Source organism: Dasypus novemcinctus, chromosome 31 (assembly GCF_030445035.2).
Source record: "Dasypus novemcinctus isolate mDasNov1 chromosome 31, mDasNov1.1.hap2, whole genome shotgun sequence".
In the NCBI taxonomy this organism is placed as follows: Eukaryota; Metazoa; Chordata; class Mammalia; order Cingulata; family Dasypodidae; genus Dasypus; species Dasypus novemcinctus.
This window is the reverse complement of record NC_080703.1, coordinates 34548512-34569898: the sequence shown is the minus strand read 5'-3', so window position 1 is coordinate 34569898 and position 21387 is coordinate 34548512. Positions and strand designations below refer to the sequence as shown.

Below are 21387 nucleotides of genomic sequence, written 5' to 3'. Positions count from 1 at the left end.
TGTAACCTATGAGGAGGTACACTATACTCCAAAAACCTGCATGAGTTTTCCAGTTTATATAGAGAGAAATCGGGAATATGTGTGGGAATGGATATTAAGGCTGTGGATTAATGGTGGAAGGAGTATAAAATTGGATAAGTCTCTTTCTCCAGCTACTCCTTTTGTTGCCCAATAGACTCATGAACCAAGTGGACATAGTGATATGGATGGAGGTTATGCGAAGGCTGAGCAACATGAACTTGGACTCACAAAGGCCAACCTGGCTTCAGCCATTGCTGAATACTCAGTCTGCCACCATCAGACATCCACACTCAGTCCTCAAGTGATCAGCCTGCTACCTCGAAGGGGCAATGATTTGTTATAACTGATATAGACAGACTCATACTCCAGATACGGGTTTGCCTTCCCTCCGTGCAGTGCTTCTGCCAATACTACCATCCATGGACTCGCAGCATTCCTTATCCACCATCATGGTATCCACACAGCATTGTTTCTGACCAACGAACTCATTTCAAGCAAGTGATGTGGGGGAATGAGCACATGCTCATGGAATTAACTGGTCTTATGCTCCAAATCATCCAGAAACAACTGGATTGATAGAACTGTGGAATGGCACTTTTAAAATTCAGTTACGACACCAACAAGGTGGCACTATCTTGCAGGACTGGGGCAGTATTTTCCAGGAGGCTGTGTATGCTCTAAATCAGCTCTACTCTATGGTTCTCTTTCTCCCATATGCAGGATTTCATAGGTCCAGGAATCAAGGGGTGGAAATGGGAATGGCACCACTCACTATTTCCCCTAGTGATCCACTAGGAAAATTTCTGCCTTCTGTCCCTACAGCCTTAAACTCTGCTGATCTACAGTTCTGAGTTTCCAAAAGGAGGAGTATTTCCACCAGGAGACACAGTGATGATTCCATTGAACTGGAAGTTAAGACAGCCACCTGGCCACTTTGGGTTCCTCATCCCGCTGAATCAACAAGCAAAAACTGTATTGGCTGGGGTGGTTGATCCTGACTATCAAGGGAAAATAAGAACTGCAACTACCCAATGGAGGTAAAGAAGAGTTCCTTGAAATACAGGAGATCCTCTAGGGTGTCTCTTAGTACTGTAATACCCTGTGATTAAAATCAGTGGAAAACTGCAACAACCCATTCCAGGCAGGACTGCCAATGGCCCAGCAACTTCAGGAATGAAGATTTGGGTTACCCGCCCCCCAAGCAGTGAGCCACACCCAGCTGAGGTACTTGCTGAGGGTAAATGGAACATGGAATTGGTAGTAGAAGAAGGTAGTGATGAAAACAAACTATGACAACATGGCCAGTTACAGAAACAAGGACTGTAATGGTTATTAATATTTGTTCCTTGTTTAGGTATATGTATATAAAGTAGTTCTTTGATTTTTTCTCTCTCTTACCCCTTATCGTATGACATAAGTTGTACTTTTTTCATGTCATAGTATTTAAGTTATAGGGTATCAAGTTTAAGAGTAAATATTGAGGCGTGGATGTAACTCAAGTGGTTGAGCACCTGCTTTCCCATGTACGAGGTCCCAGGTTCAATCCCTGGTACCTCCTAAAACAAAAAACAAAAAAACAATGGTCATTGGGGAGCAGATGTAGCTCAGTGGTTGAGTACCTGCTTCCCACATATGAGATCCTGGGTTCAATCCCCGATACCTCCTTTTTAAAAAAAAAAAAAAAAAAGAGTATTACCCAAGGACTTGCACCCTGTTCTGGAGAGATTTAGTGCTTTCCTGGTTGTACACAGGACAGTTGAATATTGTTAGGTGAAAAATTTGCTTGTTACTGTTTTTTATTTAGAGATTAATTATGGCTTAAGGTGATATGTATAACTGCCAAGTTGACAAGGGATGAACTGCGATGGTTAGGTATTGCGATTGACCAGGTATTAGTGCCCACTTGTTTGGTCAAGCAAGCACTGACCTCATTGTTACTGAGAGGACATTTCAGTAAATTGATTGCATATCTGATTACTTCTACCATTAACTGAGAAGATTGCCTTCAGCAATGAGAAACATCTCATCCAATCAGTTGGAGGCTTTAAAAGAAATGATTTCAGTAGTCAGAAGGGAAAATTTCCATCTCTACTTCAGCCAGCTAGCTTCTCCTGGAGAATTCATCAAAAACCTTCATTAGAATTTCCAGGATGCAGCCTACCCTACAGAATTGGAACTTGTGTATCCCCACAGTTGCATTAGACAATTTTATAGAATCTTATGATATTTACAGATGCCTCCTTTCAGTTCTGTTTCCCTAGAGAACCCTCATTAATACAGTGCCCTGAATAGCTAAAGCCATCTTAAAAAAACGAAGAATAAAGTTCAAAGAGTCTAAATTCCCAGTCTTTAAACATATTACAAACTACATTCATTAAAACAGCATGGTATTGGCACAAGGACAGACATATAGACCAGTGGAATAGAATTAAGTGCTCAGAAATCAACCCTCAGTTATGGCCAACTGATTTTTGACAAGTTAGGAAAAACTACTCAACTGGGAAGGAATAGTCTCTTCACAAATGGTGCTGGGAAAACTAGATTTCCATTTGCAAAAAAAAAAAGACCTCTTCCTCACACCGTATATAAATATCAACTCAAAATGTACCAAAGATCTTAATATAAGAGGCAAAACTATCAAACTCCTAGAAGAAAACAGGGAAACATTTGCAGGACCTTGTGTTAGGCAATGCTTTCTTAGACTTTACACTCAAAGCACAAGCAACAACAACCAAAAAAAAAAAAAATGATAAACTAGACCTTATCAAAATTTAAAACTTTTGTTCCTCAGAGGACTTTATCATATCATGAAAGTAACAACCTGCACAATGGGAAAAAGTATTTGGAAACCACATATCCAATAAAGGCTCGCTATATATAAAGAAATACTTCAGGGAAGTGGATTTGGCTCAATGGATAGAACATCCGCCTACCACATGGGCGGTCCAGGATTCAAACCCAGGGCCTCCTGACCCGTGTGGTGAGCTGGCCCACACGCAGTGCAAGGAGTGCCGCACCATACAGGGGTGTCCTCACGTAGAGGAGCCCCACGCACAAGGAGTGTGCCCCGTAAGGAGAGCCGCCCCGTGCAAAAAAAGTGCAACCTGCCCGGGAGTGGTGCTGCACACACGGAGAGCTGATGCAGCTAGATGATGCAACAAAAAGAGACTCAGATTCCTGGTGCTGCTGACAAGAATACAAGCAGACACAGAAGAACACGTAGCATATGGATGCAGAGAACAGACGGTTTGGGGAGGGGGATAAATAAATAAATAAATCTTTTAAAAAAACAAACTTCAGCATAAACAAAAAGACAAAAAACCCACTTGAGAAATGGGCAGAAGACTTGTACAGACTTCTGTCCAAAGAAGCTATGCAAATGGCTAGAAAGCATATGCAAAGATGCTCAACATCATTAGCCATCCATCATGGAAATGCAATACAAAACTACTATGAGATACGATTTAACACCCATTCAGATGGATATTAAAAATCAGTAAATAACAAGTGTTGGAAAGGATTTGAAGAAATAGGAACACTCATTCATTGATGGTGGCAATATAAAATGGTACAGCCACTGTGGAAGACAGGCAGTTCCTCAGAAAAGCTAAGTATAGAACTATCATATGACTCAAAAAATTGAAAGCCACTGCTCCAGCAGATATTGGCACACCAATGTTCATAGTGACATTATTCACAATCGCCTAAAAGATGGAAGCAACCCAAGTATCTATCAACCAATTACTAAATAAATAAAATGTGGTATATACATGGAATGGAATATTATTCAGCTGAGAAAAGGAATGAAGTCCAGATACATACGGCAGCAGAGATGAACCTTGAAGACATCATATTGAATGCAATAAGCCAAACACAAAGAACAAATACTGTATAATCTCACTGATTTGAAACAATTAGAATAAGCAAATGCAGAATCATAATCAAGAATATGGGTTACCTGGGGACAGGGTAGAGATATGGAATGGGAAGTTGAGGCTTAAAATTTAAAAGGTTCATATTTGGAATGATGGAAATGTTTTGGTAATGGATGGTATTGATGTAGTGCAACATTGTGAACACAATAGCACTGAAATGTATATCTGAATATGGTTAAAAGAGCAAAAGTTAGCTTGTGTCTATGGTAACAATAAATTTTTTTAACATTCCATGGCACTGCACTATGCAAACAGGGTTACATGGAGTTTAATTAATAGCTGTCATCAATTGTAACAGATGTTCCACATCAATGCAAGGTGTTGGTGGTGAGGTGGTGTATGCAAATCCTATATTGTATGCATGATTGTTCTGTAAGCCCAAAACAAAGGAAAAGATACTCAAATTCAAGTAATACTCATTAAAATGAGTTTTATTAAATCACTAGATGGACAAAACTTAAAAATATTGACATCCCATGTGGGGATATAGGGAAAAGGCATGTTTATGTACTGCTTGTAGGAATATAGATTGGTACAACATTTTTAGAGGACAATTTTGAGTTATCTTTCAATTTTAAATATACATAACCTTTGGCCAACAATCTCACTGCTAGGAATTTATCCTACAGAAATACTCACAAATGCTCTTGTATATATGTACAAGGAGGTACACCCATAGCATTATTAATAATAGCAAAAAGTTATACATGGATGTCATTACTGGAATGTTTAAATTGTTAGATTACAGCCTTTAAGAGGAAGGGAGAGGTAAAGTAAAATCTACAGTATTATATAGTTGCATCTAATTTTTTTTTAATTACCACACACATGTAACTATAAATGCATAGACAAAAGTGTGGAAAGGTATACACCAAACTGTTTACAGCAGTTAGTCTCTAGGGATTTTGAATATGAGGGTGTAAGATAAGAAAGATTTTCATTGTTGACATTTAAATGTTTTTTATTTGAATTTTTTAAGAGTAATAATTTTAAACTTAATTTTTAAAATTGTTAATAATTAAAAGTAGAAACGGTTAACGTTAAATTTTTAGTTGGTAAAGGATAAGCTTTTAAGTTTCCTGAAGCATTGTAGTTTTGATTAGTATTTTCAAGTTTATTCAGCTCTTACCTTTATGAAATGTAAATGGTATAAGAATTGACTAAGGTATCTTTTACTTATCTAGAACCAAAATATTAAATGTTAAACTGGCAGAAACTAATGTTGGCTATAGTAGAAATGTGCAAATAGCTATATCGTTCTCATTTGCAATAAGTTGTTACCATGACTGTAAAAAGTAAACATTTTCTATACCCCTGTATAGTTTTTAAAGCATCAGTCTGTTTCCTTTCACTCTAGTTACTAGTAGTTCATTCCAGAAATTATGGAGTCTCCTTTGTCTTGAGAAATTATTTATTTTATGAATAATTAGCAATATGTGTATTTGCTGCTTACTTGTCCTATGTTACATTTACAGAGTGAACTAGAAACACATTAGGAAATAAAAATAACACGTTTCAGAATTATATGAGAATTAATTTCCATGTTCTTCAAGGGATTTCAGTAAAGTTAAAATGTGTTGCTCCAGCTCTCCTTTGATATGCTATGTTAATATAGCCCCAAATGCTCTACATTCATTTTTATAAAATGTTAGAAACCTTTGGTAATAGTTTAGTAGAGAACAAAAAAGAATATCAAGAAGCAATATCATAAGACCTTCTAGTTAAAACCATGCAAAGAAGTATGACTGTGGGCATGGAGTGAAGTACTTTCCCCTCTCCCAGATCACTTCCTTAGTATGCTGGTAGCCATGTTACCGGATTTTATTTAGTTTCTTGGCTATGCTGCAGAAATGAATTTCAAGAGCACTCTGGGTGAGTTAGGCCAGTAATTTATGCAGGCAGAAAGGAACAAGAAATGGGAGCTCAGGGGTCCCAGGTGGAGAGGAAGGGGTTGAATAGTGATAAAGCAGGCGATTTTACAGACTACAATTCCCCATTATTGGTTATAAATGCCCAGGTTTACTTGCATGGCCACATGGCAGAGGAAGAATGGCTAGCTCAGAGGGCAGGAACAGGTCCAGAGGCAAGAGAGCACAGGAGCAAGTGCTGTTCAGGCCCCATTTGGCTTTTTAAACTATTAATTATTCCACCCCTTTACTAATGGAGGGAAGGGGTTCCAGCTGTTTGCTGTTTTGATTGATTACCCCACTATCAATCCCCCAGTGAAGACCCAGTGATAAATCCTTGGGGAATATCCGGGGCTTTTCTTGGCTTCCAGAAGAAGTCTTTGTTCTGAATAGCAGAATCTTGGGGGTGGGGATCTTCCAGCAGCCATCTTTGAGGGTTACTGATGTCCACGTGGACTCTGCCATGTTCCAGATCCATCTATTTATCTCCTATCAATACTAGCCTGCTTCAGCCATAGCCATGAGGCCTTTGTTTCAGCCAATGATCTTTATACTACCGTTTGTTCATTAACCACTCAAAATTGGACATTTGTTTCTGAAGGAGATGGTTTGGATTTTTAAATGTCTCTTCAGTTTATATGCATTTTCTAATCATTAACAGTGGTTCTTTGGAATTTTTTTAGACATGAGAAGACTTGTTTCAAAAGCTGGACCTAACAAAACAGGGCTATCTCAAAAGTAGATGTGGAAAGAAAGCAAATTAGAATTGTCAAAATGATATAGGCATTTAAAAATCAGCTCATCATAGGTTTAAGGTGAAAACAGTAATGTGTACATTCATTCAGTTTGTTTGAAGTTAAAGATTTACTCTTAAAATGTCTTAACCATTTATATCCTAGAATCCAGTATTTCTTACTTTATAGCCACAAAATTCATATTTTAAATTAACTCATAAAATCCTACACAATTGTAAAACAAATGCTAACATTCTGTGATCCAAAAATAGCATATAGAAGTCGTGTGTTCTATAGAATTTCTTTCTTTATCAAAGATTTCTAACCTATCAGTAATACAATTCATAAAATTGACAAGATTTAACTTTCTGGTCATTTCCTTGATTTTCCAAAGATAAAGATCATAGCAGACTCATATGTAATTTTTTCAAAAGGTAATGTCTCAGATGTTTATTAGCAGTTCACCCTGTCACTGTATTTCTATCCTCCTGTCCACAACCAGGCTTAAATACCCTTCCTTGCAGTTTACAGGAACTTGACGAATTCCATTCGAAAGTTAATCTGGTTTTTTATCTCTCTTGACATCAACACACTGGGTCAGCCCAGGTCTGAGAGAAGCATGTCAGAATGCCTGTCTTACTGCATTTTTCGTTGTTATTCTAGGAGGTGATATCCCCTGAAGGTCATATTATAGATCAAAGACATACGAACAATGGTAGCCAGGCAAGGGTTGGCTCCACCTAAAGAGATATGTCTTCAAAGGCCCACCAACAGCTTGATGCCCTGACGAAACTTGATTGCCTAAATATTTCACTATGAATTCAGACTAATTTCAGACTTTCCGTGTCTCATCTGTACATTCATTCTAAGACCTAAAAAATACATTGCTTAATATCTTTTATTCTGTAAACAGAGTACAAACCTGATAAATGCCAGTATACAAACAGTATTTCACTTTATTGCTGCTCCCTCTCTACCCCTCTTATTTATACTTCTATGTAGATACATACGTACAGACATGTCTTTAAGTATATCCATATATCTTTTCAGCTGGATGCCTGAGTCTCAGACATACATAAGAGCAAGTCTGGTAAAGTAGTCCCATACTGGGATGTTTGGGACCATCCTGAAACCAGATAGACTCCAAGTAAAGGAGTTTTAAGGTACCACCTCATCAGTATATTTTCCCCAAAATAGAAACCTTTTTTTTTAATTGAAAAAATAATGAGTAATCAGCATCTAGGACATCAGATGGGTTATTGACAAAAATGCATCTTTATGCATAGTTGGCCCTGCCATGAGTATCTGATATTTGGGATGGAGGGTGAACACTTAGAAGATTATTAAAGAGGGAAGTTGTATGACTAGGTTTGCATTTTAGAGACTGAAACTTCACACATTTGAGAGTGCAAAGACTGAAAATGGAGATACTAGACAAAGTAATTTGGGGGCCCAGATGAGAGAGCCCAAGAAAAGGGAAAGGGCCGAGAGATTTTGATCATCGGAATCCCTAGGACTTGGTTTCTTATGGCAGCATCATTAGTGAAAGGGAACTTAACTGTGCCTGGTCTCCTACAGATTTCCAGGTCAGTCTGGGTGAACTAGAAGTATGTATTCTGGGATCAGCAAATATGATTTCTTCATTTCTTGGTATCCAGTCGGTTAACCCTCCTGTCACCCCATCAAGCCATCTCTCATTTTTGCTTTCAGAGAAATATAAAACAAAGTTCACAACTTTCCACCTATCATATATTAGGGTTTATTTGGATAAGGTTTTTACCTATAACAGAGGAAGGCAGTAAAATTTTGAGTCCTGTAATAGACCTGCCCACTTGGCTGAAGCTGAAGTAGAGTTCTGAGAAGGAGACAGGGTTTGGTCTGGTGTTAGAACATGTTGTCCTAGTGGTTAAAACAACAGTAGCTTCAGGTTCAAGCAAGATGTCAATAAATAGGAAACTATTGAATACAAGGACCTTTATAAATTACAGGAATTGAAACCTTCAGGGTTTAGAAAAAGGAGAGAGCAGGGAGGCTTGAGGACAAAACAAGAAGTCAGTGGTAGGAAATGGATCGTGTTGACTGCTTTAGATCAAAGCAGAGAGCTAAATGGCAAACCGCACGCACACAAGATGTATCCTGCCCTGTGCGTACCACCTAAAATCATTGGGTTGAAGAGGCCCTGATCTACAGTTCATTTAGGCACAGGTATGGAAAGGAGAAAGCATGCCCAGCCAGGACTCTGACACCACTTACAACTGAATTCATTCTGACCAGTGGGTCTAATCACTCATAAGTTCATTTCTTAAATGTATTTATTGCTTGAGTCTATAGTATCCCACTCAGTGGTTTTCTGGTACAAGACTTCCTACCCTCAAGGAGAGTGAGGAGTTGGCCAACAGTGGTGAGTGCCCTCCATGATAGAGGTAATGTCTTGTTCCAGCTTTAGCAGAAGATTCAACAGCATCCCTCTTAGAGGAGAGAATAAGAGCAAGCCTTCAGCCCAAAGCAAAGCCCACCTTCAGTGGAAAGTCATTCCGCAGCATTGACAGCGTTTTGGTTTTCTTGGCAGCTCAAGCAAATACCATTGTAATGTGAAATTTTTTTCTTTTTTTTTTTTTCCTTTTAATTGTTACATTAAAAAAATATGAGGTCCCCATATAACCCCCACCCCACCCAAGCCACCCCTCCCACATCAACAAACTCTTCCATCATTGTGGCACATCCACTGCACCCAGCAAATACATTCTGGAGAACCACTGCAGCACAGGGACAGTGGTCCACATTGTAGCCCACACTCTCCCCTCAAGGTTTTGAGGCTAGGAAAATGTTCCAATCAAGGTGGCGTCAAGGTGATGCTTTCTTGAAGACTGGCATTCTGGGGCTGGCTGCTGGCAATGCTTGGACCTGTCACAGGGCAGTGCTCATTGTGGCCTCTCCTGGCCTTTCCCTTCTCTTCCTGTCCATTGACCTTCAGCTTCTTGCTTCAAGTAGCTTTTTCTCTCTCTGAGTTTCAATCCACTTAATAAAGTTTTCCAGTGATAGGATTAAGACTCATCCTGATAAAGATGGACCATACCTTAACTGAAGTAACCTCATCAAAAAGTCCTACTTAGGAAGAGACTGATGTGCAGGCTTAGTGAGTGGAAAAAGTCATACCTAACCCTTCGCTGAAGTACAGCGTTTCTCTGGAAGATACTCTTGGTGGCCTATCTTTTTGACATTACTCCCTTTTTCCTTGTTTTAACAAGGCATCAGTTTTATTCCAGTGGCAAAATATCCAGCCTCTGGAGCTGAATCATGACAGGTCGAACCTGCTCATGAAATCTTATTTTCCTTTTTCTGGGTGGTGGTTGTGATGAGGTCTTTTTTTCTTTTTTCTTTTTTTTTTTTTTTTCTTTATGTCAGATGAGTAATGCGCCGAGGTGGTAACAAGGTTTAAGGGAGGCACATCTCACACAAATGCATGAGCACCCATTCATCATGCTTTTGAACCACAAAAAGATGTGTGGTGAGGTCTTGATAACTGAAGCTGAGGCAACCATTTTTTCAACCCAAGTAGAAGAGATCACCCAACACAGTGAGAATGGCAGAGAAGAAATATAGAAAGATCTGGGTCCTTAATGACATCCATGAGTTACAGAAACGGTTCTGTGACTACCCGTTAGTCTATCACAAGGCCAAACACGTCTGTATTTGTTTTCTATTGCTGCACAAAATTAACGCAAGTTCAGTAGCTAAAACAGACACATTTATTGTCTCATAGTTTCTGTAGGTCAGGAATCTGGGCACAACTTAGCCAAGTCTCCTGCTTCGTTTCTCAAGAGGCTGCAGTCAAGGTATCTGCTAGGCCTGGGGTCTCTTCTGAAGGATTGTGGCTGCTCTTGGCAGAATCCAGTTCTTTGTCAGCTGTGGAGCTGAGGATCTCAGTTCCTTTCTGGTTGTTGGCCCCCAGTTTTTTGCCCATGTGGACTTCTCCATTGACTCACAACATGGCACCTGGCTTCTTCAAAGCCAGGAAGGGAGAGCAGCCACCAGCAAGATGGAGTCAGAATCTTATGCCATCTGTTCACCTTCATTTTCACCATAGTCTGATGGTTGGAAGCAAGTCACAGGTCCCGCCCACCCAGGGGTCAAGAATTGAACAAGGGCATGATTACAAGAAGGTGGATCCTTGGGCTCCATCTTAGAGCCTGCCCACCCCAACCTCCTGATTGACCCATGTGTGGATCTGATTCTTCAAATAAAAATCCTTCTCTCACCTCGTCTGGATCCTGAGTCAAACAACCCAACTCTTAAAAAAAAATACTCTGGGGAGCTAATGTGGATCAAGCGGTTAAGTGCCTCCTCCTCACATGGAAGGTCCTGGGTTCAGTTCTCAGTGCCTCCTAGAAACAAGGACAAACAACAAGCAAACAAAGAAACCTATTCAGGGGAGCCAAAGTGTCTCAGTAGTTGAGCGCCAGCTTCCCACATATGAGGTCCTGCGTTCAGTCCTCAGTCCCTGTACCTCAAAGAAAAAAAACAAAAACAACAACTCTGAGGCACTTGGGAAATCTAACTACAAACTAGATAATCAGATGATATGAAGAAAACTGTTGATTGTATTAGGATTGCTGGTAGATAGCTTTGTGATTATATAAGAAAATTACCATAGTTTTTAGAGATAAACACTAAAGAATGATGGAGTGAAAAAAAAAGTCCTATTTACAATGAGTTCACCCTCATAGGAATATATTAGGTTTAAGAATATGTTTTTCTGGGTTACTTAGCTCCAGACCACCTCAGACAACATCCATACAACTGGTAAGGCCACTTACAACTACGTGTTTCCAGCACTCAAAGGCAGACAGAATGGTCTAGTAAACTCAAACCACTGAGGGCCAAGCCACGTCATTTATGTCTCTATTAGGTCCATGCCCAGATTCCCACATGCAGTAGAGACTGTAGACATGTGTGATCACACTCAGAACCATCTCCTGTCCCATTCTTAGGCACTGAAGAAGAATGTGGACAGAAAAAGACTACTTGGAAATATTGATATAATAGAGTACAAATTTCTAGTGGGTAGACTACATTTGAGAACTGTGGGGAAAAAACTTTGATTTTGAAGAAAAGGTTTATATTATCAATAAGCCTCATTAGACGATAGTTGTCATTTTTACTTCCATCATGGTGGAAATAGAGGGAAGAGAGGATCATAGATAACCTCCTGTCTCTCACAGCCAGAGACTATGAGAAAAATACTTAAGTTTAAGAGAACATATTTACCATGATTGACAGGAGCAGTTTTTTGTGGAGAACATATTAAAAAAAAATACCTGGTGAGTGTAGGCCAATGGGTTATAAACTCTTTTTAAAAATATAGCTTCTGCAGATAATAACAAGTATCAGTAAGAATTTGGAGAATCAGAACTCTCATAAATTGCTGGTAAAGTGTAAAGTGGTACAGCTTCTTTAGAAAACAGCTCAACATTTCCTCTCAATGTTAAACATAGAGTTGCCATATGACCCAGCAATTCCATTCCTAGATACATACCCAGGAGAAGTGAAAACATATGTCCATGTAAAAACCTGTACATGAATGTTCATAGCAGCATTGTTCATAATAGCCCAAAGTGGAAACAACCAAAATGTCCATCTGCTGATTTTAAATAAAATGGGGTATAGGGAGCAGATGTGGCTCAAGTAGTTGAGTGCCCGCTTCCCACATGGGACGTCCTGGGTTCAATTCCCGGTGCCTCCTAAAAACAAACAATAAGCAAACAAATGAAAAAACCAACTCAGAGAGCTGATGTGGCTCAGTGGTTGAGCACTGGCTTCCCACATACAATGTCCCAGATTCAATCTCTGGCCCCAGTACCATTAAAAAAAAAAAGATGGTATATTCATAAAATGGAATATTAATTGGCAGTAAAAAGCTATGAATATGAAATACTGATGCATGCTACAACATGGATGAACCTTGAAAACATTGCTTTGTTAAAGAAGCCAGTCACAAAAGGCCACTTACATGATTCCATGTATATGAAAAGTCCAATATATGAATCTGTAGAGACAGAAAGTAGATTAGTGGTTGCCTAGGGCTGGAGGATTTAGGGAAAATGGGGAACGATTGATAATGGATAAAGGGTTTCTTTTAGGGGTGATGGAAATATTCTAAAATGGATTGTGGTAATGGTTTCACAACTTTTGTAAATATGCTAAAAACCAGTGAATCGTACACTTTAAATGAATAAATTGTATGATATGTGAATTATATCTCAATAAAGCTGCTTTAAAAACCTAGCTTCTGATATCTTAGTATCTTTGGCTCTTTCCTGGGCTACTTATTACAGTCACAGTTTTTGCTGTGGTATTTTCAGGAAAGTAATATATGGATTTCTGATGTCTTAAACAAGTCCTTCTGTCAGGATATTTTCTGCAAGTTCATTGGTAATTATTGCCTAACTAAGCCTGGAATTGCAATCTGATAGCTTCTCCGTAGGAATACTCCATCTGTGCTGTTCTTAGATGAGTCTGTTCTAACAAAACACTTTATATTTCAAAACACATATTTGATTTAAATACATAGCACACTATGTAGGCTTATGAGATGGCTTTTAAAACCTTTTTAATATTTTATCAACTGTATACTTTAGGTTATATCCAGTATAGCTGTTTACTCAGCAGTCTTAACTCAGGGGACATTAATATGAAATGTTTCAATTTTCTCCCATAACTGCCTTAGGCCACATTTTGTTGAATCTCCCTTTTTTATCCTTTAACAATATCTAGCAGATCTTACAGCATTCAGGTTAACTTTCAGTTATTAGAAGGTCATTCTGGTCCATTTTAAAACTCCCGTCTCATATCTTTTTTTTTTTTTTTTTTAAGATTTTTTTTCTCTCCCCTTCTCTCCCACCCCCCCCCCCACACCCCCCGTTGTCTGCTCTCTGTGTCCATTCGCTGTGTGTTCTTCTGTGTCCACCTGTATTCTTGTCAGTGGCACTGGAAATCTGTGCCTCTTTCTGTTGTGTCATCTTGCTGTGTCAGCTTTCCATGTGTGTGGCACCATTCATGGGCAGGCTGTGCTTTTTTCGCTTGGGACAGCTCTCCTTGCCAGGGCGCATTACTTGCGCGTGGGGCTCCCCTACATGGGGGACACCGCTGCGTGGCACGGCACTCCTTGTGTGTGGCAGCACTGCACATGGGCCAGCTCATCACACGGGTCAGGAGGACCTGGATTTGAGCCCTGGACCTCCCATATGGTAGGCAGACACTCTATCAGTTGAGCCAAATCCATTTCCCTCATATATAATTTAAATCTGATTTCCTCCTTCCATTCTATCAGAATAGGTGGGACATGGTTTGATTTTCAGGTACCTCCTTTTTCTCCCTTTTTAAGGCCTAACTTTTTTTTTTTTTAATACATATTTTTAAAAAGATACTTAGATTGGGAAGCAGCTGTGGCTCAATCAGTTGGGCTCCCGTTTACCATATGGGAGGCCCTGGGTTCGCATCCAGGGCCTCCTTGTGAAGGCAGGCTGGCCTGTTTGCGCTGTGGAGCGCTGATGGCCCACTTGCACTGCAGAGAACTGATGCAGCAAGGTGGCGCAATAAAGGGAGACAAGCAGACAGAGAAAAATGCACAGCAAATGGGCACAGAGAACAGACAGCAAAACAAGCTGCAAGGGGGGGTAAATAAAAATAAATAAGTCTTTTTTTAAAAAAAAGATACTTAGATTACACAAAATGTTATACACTAAAAAGTGATTCCCATATGCCCTATTCCCTACACCTTCTACCTTTTGCCACATTAATAACTTCTTTCATTAGTGAGGTACATTCAGTGCAATTGACAAACACCTTTGCAGCATTGCCACTAAGCATGATTATGGTTTACATTGTAGTTTACATTCTCTTCCACTCAATTCTATAGGATATGGCAGGATATATAAAGTCCTATATCCATCATTGCAGTGTCATTCAGGACAATTTCAAGTCCCAAAATGCCCCCATATTATACCTCTTTTTCCCTCTCCCTGCCTTCAGCAATTGCAGTGGCCACTGTCACCACAACAATGATATAATTTCTTTCATTGCTAGAATCACAGAAAGTCTATAGTAGAATACCAGCAGGTCCACTCTAGTCCATATTTTATTCCCCAATCCTGAGGATTCTGGGATGGTGATGCCCATTCCAGATCTAATTGAGAGGGGGGCCTTGATCCTATAAGGCTGATGGATAGGACTCTCTTTCTTGCAATTGTAGACTCTCAGTTCCAATGAGCTGGAGAGTAGGTGTTGCAACTTCATGGAGGCTCAGGGCCCAACTGGCACATGGGCAGCCCAAAGATTCATCTCTCTTGGATGTACACCTACCAACTCCAGCACCAACTATAGGTTCAGATAAAAGGGACAGAAGAGGCTTGTGTAGAGAAGTCACATCTGAGTCCAACTCTATCACACTCGGGAGCACAAACTCCAAAGTAGGGCCCACTAGCGAGGCACCAAACTTGAGCTATCTACCATGGCCGTAGAACCCGGGTGTCTCCAGAGCCTTCAGAAACACCACTATTTGGGGTAGTATCTACTTTGGCAGTCTATGAGATCCTGCTGGGATGCACATAAGCATTAGCTCTGGGTTAACCTCCTAACTCACTTTGAAGTCTCTCAGCCAAATAAACTCATTTGTCTTTACCTTTTCCCCCTTTTCTCAAGGTCTTTTCCCAGTTGCATTGCTCGTTGGTGTTTGGTAGTAATCCCTCAGTGCCAAGGAGGCACTTGCAAGATCATGCAGAATACTCTCATTACCCCCTAAATACCCCCTCTTCCGTCTATTCTATTCCTCCCTCCCCCCACAGCAACCATCAGGCTTCACTCCTTGAAGGAGTTCATAGTTACTTGCAACAACATTGAGGGCTCTACACACTGGTCTGACCTCTGTTAGGAACCACCATGCTCTCAAGAGACACCCACCCCTCTGTTTGAGAACATATCGGGACTCCCCAGGGTGGGAGTCCAACTCCTTCCCCCTCCCCCCCCCCCCATTATGTGCGTCTCCACCCACTCGTACAACACACTATGACAAAATGGTTGCTCGTACATTCTCTAGAAGACTGCCCTAGGTGTGCCCTGTCCCGAGTGCTCCCCACATCCAACACCCTAAACCAGTAGCCCTTCCTTATCATATTGCCAAGAGAACTTTCCCAACGTTGTAATTTCAACCATATACCCATCAATCCCCAGTGCTCACCTGCTCCCTCCCCCAACCCTACCCCAGTTCCATGCACCGTCCAACCCACCCTCCCCATCCTACCCCCCCCCCCCCCGCCGTCACTTGCACCACCCAACCCAGTAGTATTACTACACCCCTGTCATATCCCTTCACTACACAACTACTCACTTCCACCTTACAGATTTCGCCTGTGTGGACATCGGCTCACAGCCTTCTTCTCCCTTTGTATTTCCTGGAAATCTCTCTTCCCGGCTCTAGTTTTCTGAGTCTGCTCGATTTGCTTAATTCCTATCAGTGAAGTCATGTAATATTTGGCCTTCAAATGCCTGGCTTCCTTCACTGAACATAAAGTCCTCATGATTCATCCATGTTATCCCATGTGTTAGTACTGTATTCCTTCTTAAAGCTGAGTAATATTCCATTGTATGTATATACTACATTTTGTTTATTCATCTGTTGATGGGCATTTGGGTGTCAAATGCTGGACCATTTTGAATGCCTCTAGAAGCTGTTCCTGAAGAGGGAAAGGACAGGCCTAACTTATTGAGAGTGGGGCCTAGGTAATGGGTAAGAACAGTGTCCCTTTACCTAACTTCCCATGGTTTCCACATTCTGCATCTTTGTCATGCACTTTAGTCATCCTGCCTTTTGGGTACAGTGACAAAATGCTGCTTGTCGTTGGGTAATTTAGAGAGCTAACTGCCCAGTTCCTTTATATGTAAGACCCAGCCCTGGCTCAACCTCCTTTACCAACCCTTTCCCGAGTAGTGTATGTGGTGTACTAGTAGATGTTTAACAGCCAGCTGTGGGCAGGGTGGGGTGCATATATGTACTTTCATAAGTTTAATACACATTTTTCCCCTTTAAAGAATGTGTAATACATAATTTACAAATAAAAATACATAGTTCACAATTTCCAGTAAATTATACAGTGCTCTCTAATGTGAATTCCATACAACCAGTTGATTCTCCCAGAATACCTTCATGGATTTTTGCCAAACTCTTCGATCTATAAGCATCCTCTTGTGACAACTGATAAATGAGTACAGCTTTAACATGAATGTTGTTTGATATTTTCATTTAAGTTAAGAAGTGAAAAGTGAAAAGTGTGTTGAAACAAAGCAGGAGAATCTTCAGTGTTGTCATGAACTACTTCTTTTGATGTTAATAGTTTTCAAATACTAGAAGAATATGTGTTCAAATTTTTATGCTATTCACAATATAAGGACTACAGATATACTTTTAAGTTTAATTTGGGCATTATTAGCATTGTCTCCTTCATTTTCTTAAATCTGGATAATCAACAAAGCAAATCAAAGCCTGAGTTGTAGCTTTTACTGATTTCTAACTACCAACATGACATTTCTGAATGGTAGTTGAGAGAGATAAAGAGTAACACACTTTTTTCCTACCAAACAGATGAGTAGACAAAAAAAAAAAAACTGAGTGTACAGGTGATGATAATAGTAAAATGTAGTAAAGTATTTTTAAAGTACTTAGTTTGGAATATGTATTGCCTTGTTTTTAATACTTATTGGAAGTTTATGTAATTTAACTTTTCCCCTTTTAACCACATACAGTTACATATTTCAGTGCTTTTATGCTCACAGTGTTTTGCTACCATCACCACAATCCATTACCAAAATTTTTCAGTGATTCCAAATACACATCCTGTAGAATTTAAGCCTTAACTCTCTATTCCCTATCCCCTGATAACCTGTATTCTAGATTCTGACTCCATGAGTTTACTTATTATTTCATATCAGTGAGATAATACAATATTGGACCTTTTTTGTCTGATTTATTTCATTCAACATGATGTTTTCAAGGTTCATCCATGTTGCATGTATCAGAACTTCATTTCTTTTTACAGCTGAGTAACATTCCACTGTGTTTATATTTCATGTTTTGTTTATCCAGTCGGTTGGTGGACACTACTTGTGTTGCTTCCGTCTTTTGGCAATTGCGAATAATGCCATTATGGATATCAGTATACCAATATCTATTTGAGTCTCTGCTTTCAATTCTTTGGGGTGTATACCTAGAATTAGGATTACTAGGTCATATGGTAATTTTAAGGAATCACCAAACTGTCTTCTGTAGCAACTGCACCAATTTACATTCTCATCAACAATGAATGAGAGTTCCTATTTCCTCTCCAACACTTGTAATTTTCTGTTTGTTTTTTTGTTTGTTTTAATGATAGCCATTCTAATGGGTGTTAAATGGTATCTCACTGTGGTTTTGATTTGAGTTTCCCTAATGACTAATGATATTGGGCATTTTTCATGTGCTTTTTGGTCATTTATATATCTTCTTTGGAGAAATGTCTATTCAAATCTTTGCCCATGTTTTCATTAGATTGTCTCTTTGTTGTTGAATTGTAGGATTTCTTTTTATATTCTTTGTATTCAGCCCTTATTGGATATGTGGTTTCCAAATATTTTCTACCATTGTGTAGGTTATTTTTTTACTTTGATGATAAAAGTCCTTGAAGACACATAAGTTTTTAATTTTGGTAAAGTCCCATTGATCTATTTTTTTTCTTTTGATGCTCGTGCTTTTGGTGTAAAGTCTGAGAAACCATTTCCTAACTTAAGATCCTGAAGATGTGTCCCTACATTTTCTTCTAGGAGTTTAATAGTTCTGCTTCTTATATTCAGGTTTTTTATCCATTTTCAATTAATTTGTGTATATGGCGTGAGGTAGGGTCCACCTCCATTCTTTTGCAAATGGACATCCAAATTTTCCAGCATCATTTGTTGAAGAGACTATACTTTCCCAATTGAGTGGTCTTTGCCCCCTTGTCAAAAATCAAGTCAGTCATAAATGTGAGAGTTTATTTCTGAACTCTCAATTGAATTCCGTTATTTTGCATGTCTGTCCTTGTACCAATATCATGCTGTTTTGATTACTGAAGCTTTTTAATAAGTTTTAACATCAGGAAGTCTGAGTCCTCCAACTTTGTTCTTTAAAGATGGCTTTGAAAAGTTCTTTACCCTTCCATATAAATTTTTTTAAAAGATTTATTTATTTCCTTCCCCTTCCTGTCCCCAGTTGTCTGCTCTCTGTGTCCATTTGCTATGTGTTCTTCTGTGACCGCTTCTATCCTTACCAGTGGCACCAGAAATCTGTGTTTCTTTTTGTTGCGTCATCTTGTTGTGTCACCTCTCTGTGTGTGCGGTGCCATTCTTGGGCAGGCTGCACTTTCTTTTGCATTGGGCGGCTCTCCTTATGGGATCCACTCCTTGAACATGGGGCTCCCCTACATGGGGGACACCCCTGTGTGGAACGACACTCCTTGCGCACATCAGCACTGCACATGGGCCAGCTCCACACGGGTCAAGGAGGCCCAGGGTTTGAACCACAGACCTCCCATGTGGTAGGCAGATGCCCTGTCCATTCGGCCAAGTCCACTTCCCTTCCATATAAATCTTGATGATTGACTTTTCCATTTCTGCCAGTTAGGCTGTGGGAATTTTGGTTAGGATTGTACTGAATCTGAAAATCACTTTGGGTACAGTTAACATCTTCACAATATTTAGTCTTCCAATCCATGAACATGGAATGCCTTTCCATTTATTTAGGTCTTTATTGATTTTTTTTAAAGGTTTATTTTATTTATTTCACTCCCCTTTTCCTCCCCAATCCCCCGTTGTCTGCTCTCTGTGTCCATTCGTTATGTGTTCTTCTGTGTCCATTTGCATTCTCAGTGGCACCAGGAATCTTTGTCTCTTCTTACTGTGTCATCTTGTTGTGTCAGCTCTCCACGTGTGTGGCACCACTCCTGGGCAGGCTGCGCTTTTTTCATGCAAGGCACACTCCCTGCATGCGGGGGCTCCACTACACAGGGGACACCCCTGTGTGGCATGGCACTCCTTGCGCGTTGCAGCACTGCGCATGGGCCAGCTCTCTACATGGGCCAGGAGGCCCTGGGTTTGAACTCTGGACCTCCTATGTGGTAGGCAGATGCTCTTATCAGTTGAGCCACATCCACTTCCCTTTATTGATTTCTTTTAGCAATGTTTTGTAGTTTTCTGTGTATAATGCCTTTACATCCTTGGTTAGATCTTATTATTGTATTATTTTATTTGCTAATATTTTATTATTTTATTTGCTATTGTAAATGGATTTTCCCCTTTATTTCTTCTTCTAATGTTTCGTTACCAATGTATAGAAACAATGAGTTTTGGATGTTGATCTTGAATTCATTTATGAGTTCTAGTAGCTTTGTTGTGGATTTCTCAAGATTTTCTCTGTATACGATCATGTCATTGCCAATAGGGAATTTTTTTTCTTCCTTTCTAATTTGGATGCCTTTTCTTTCTTTCTCTTGCCTAATTGCTCTAGCCAGAACTTTCAATATGATGTTGATTAACAGTAGTGACTGGGGCCTCCTTGTCATGCTCCTATCTTCAAGGGAAAGCTTTCAGTCTTTCACCATTGATTACTATGTTAGCTGTGGGTTTTTCATATATGCCTGTCATAATGTTGAGCATGTTTTCTTTTATTCCTAGTTTCTAAGTATTTTTATCAAGAAGAGGTGCTGGATGTTGTTAAATGCCTTTTTTGCATCAGTTGAAATGATCTTGTGTGTGTTTTTTCCTTCATTCTGTTCATGTGTATTATAGTTATTGATTTTCTTATGTTGAAACATGCTTAAATTCCAGAGATAAATCTCACTTGGTAATGATGTATAATTCTTTTAATATGCTGCTAGATTTGGTTTGGTACTGTTTTGTTGAGGATTATTGACTTTATGTTCATAAGGAATATTGGGCTGTGATTTTCTTTTCTCACGGTATCTTTATCTGGCTTTGGTATGAGGGTGATATTTGCCTCATAGAATGAATTATGGATTGTTCATGCCTCTTCAATTTTTTGGAAGCATTTGAGCAGAAATAGAGTTAAAACTCTCCTTAGAATATTTGGTAAAATTCCCCTGAAGCCATCTTGTCCACAGGTTTTCTTTGTTGGGAGGTTTTTTAATACTGATTCATTCTCTATACTAGTTTTTGGTTACTTCTTGAGTCATTGTAGGTAGTTTATATGTTCTTGGGAATTTGTTCATTTTCATCTAGGTGTTCTAATTTGTTGGTTTACAGTTGTTCATAATACTCTTTTATAGTCCTTATTATTTCTGTAGTAATGTCCCCCTTTTCATTTCTGATTTTAGTTATTTGTGTTCTCTCTTTTTTTCTGTGTCTGTCTAAATAAAGGTTTGTTGATTTTATGGATCTTTTCAAAGAGCCAGCTTTTGGGGTTTTTTTAATTCTATTAGTTTTTTCTTCTGTTTCCTTTTTAGTAGTGCTAATCTTTGTTATTTCTTTCCTTCTCCTTGCTTTAATTTATTCTTTTTTGTATCCTCTAGTTTTGAGGTTAGGTCTCTGATTTAAAATCGTTCTTCCTTTTTAATGTAAGCATTTAGAGCAATGACTTTTCCTCTCAGCACTGCCTTTGTTGCATCCATAAGTTTTGGTATGTTGTGTTTTCATTTTCTTTCACCTCACCTCAAGATACTTCCTGGTTTCCCTTGTGATTTCTTCTTTGGCCTTTTGGTTATTTAAGAGTAC

The 21387-nt window shown here is 39.4% G+C and overlaps 1 protein-coding gene and 1 non-coding gene across 2 annotated transcripts in view; one reads left to right on the top strand and one right to left on the bottom strand.

Annotated features, from left to right (window-relative positions):
* The window catches only part of UBE2E2 (ubiquitin conjugating enzyme E2 E2), a 368066-nt gene that overhangs the window by 333222 nt on the left and 13457 nt on the right, over window positions 1–21387 (top strand). The gene's annotated exons all lie outside the window — the stretch shown is intronic.
* On the bottom strand, window positions 9997–10100 carry LOC111763587 (small nucleolar RNA U13). Its single transcript, XR_002796426.2, has one exon. It is a non-coding gene; the product is annotated as a small nucleolar RNA U13 (small nucleolar RNA).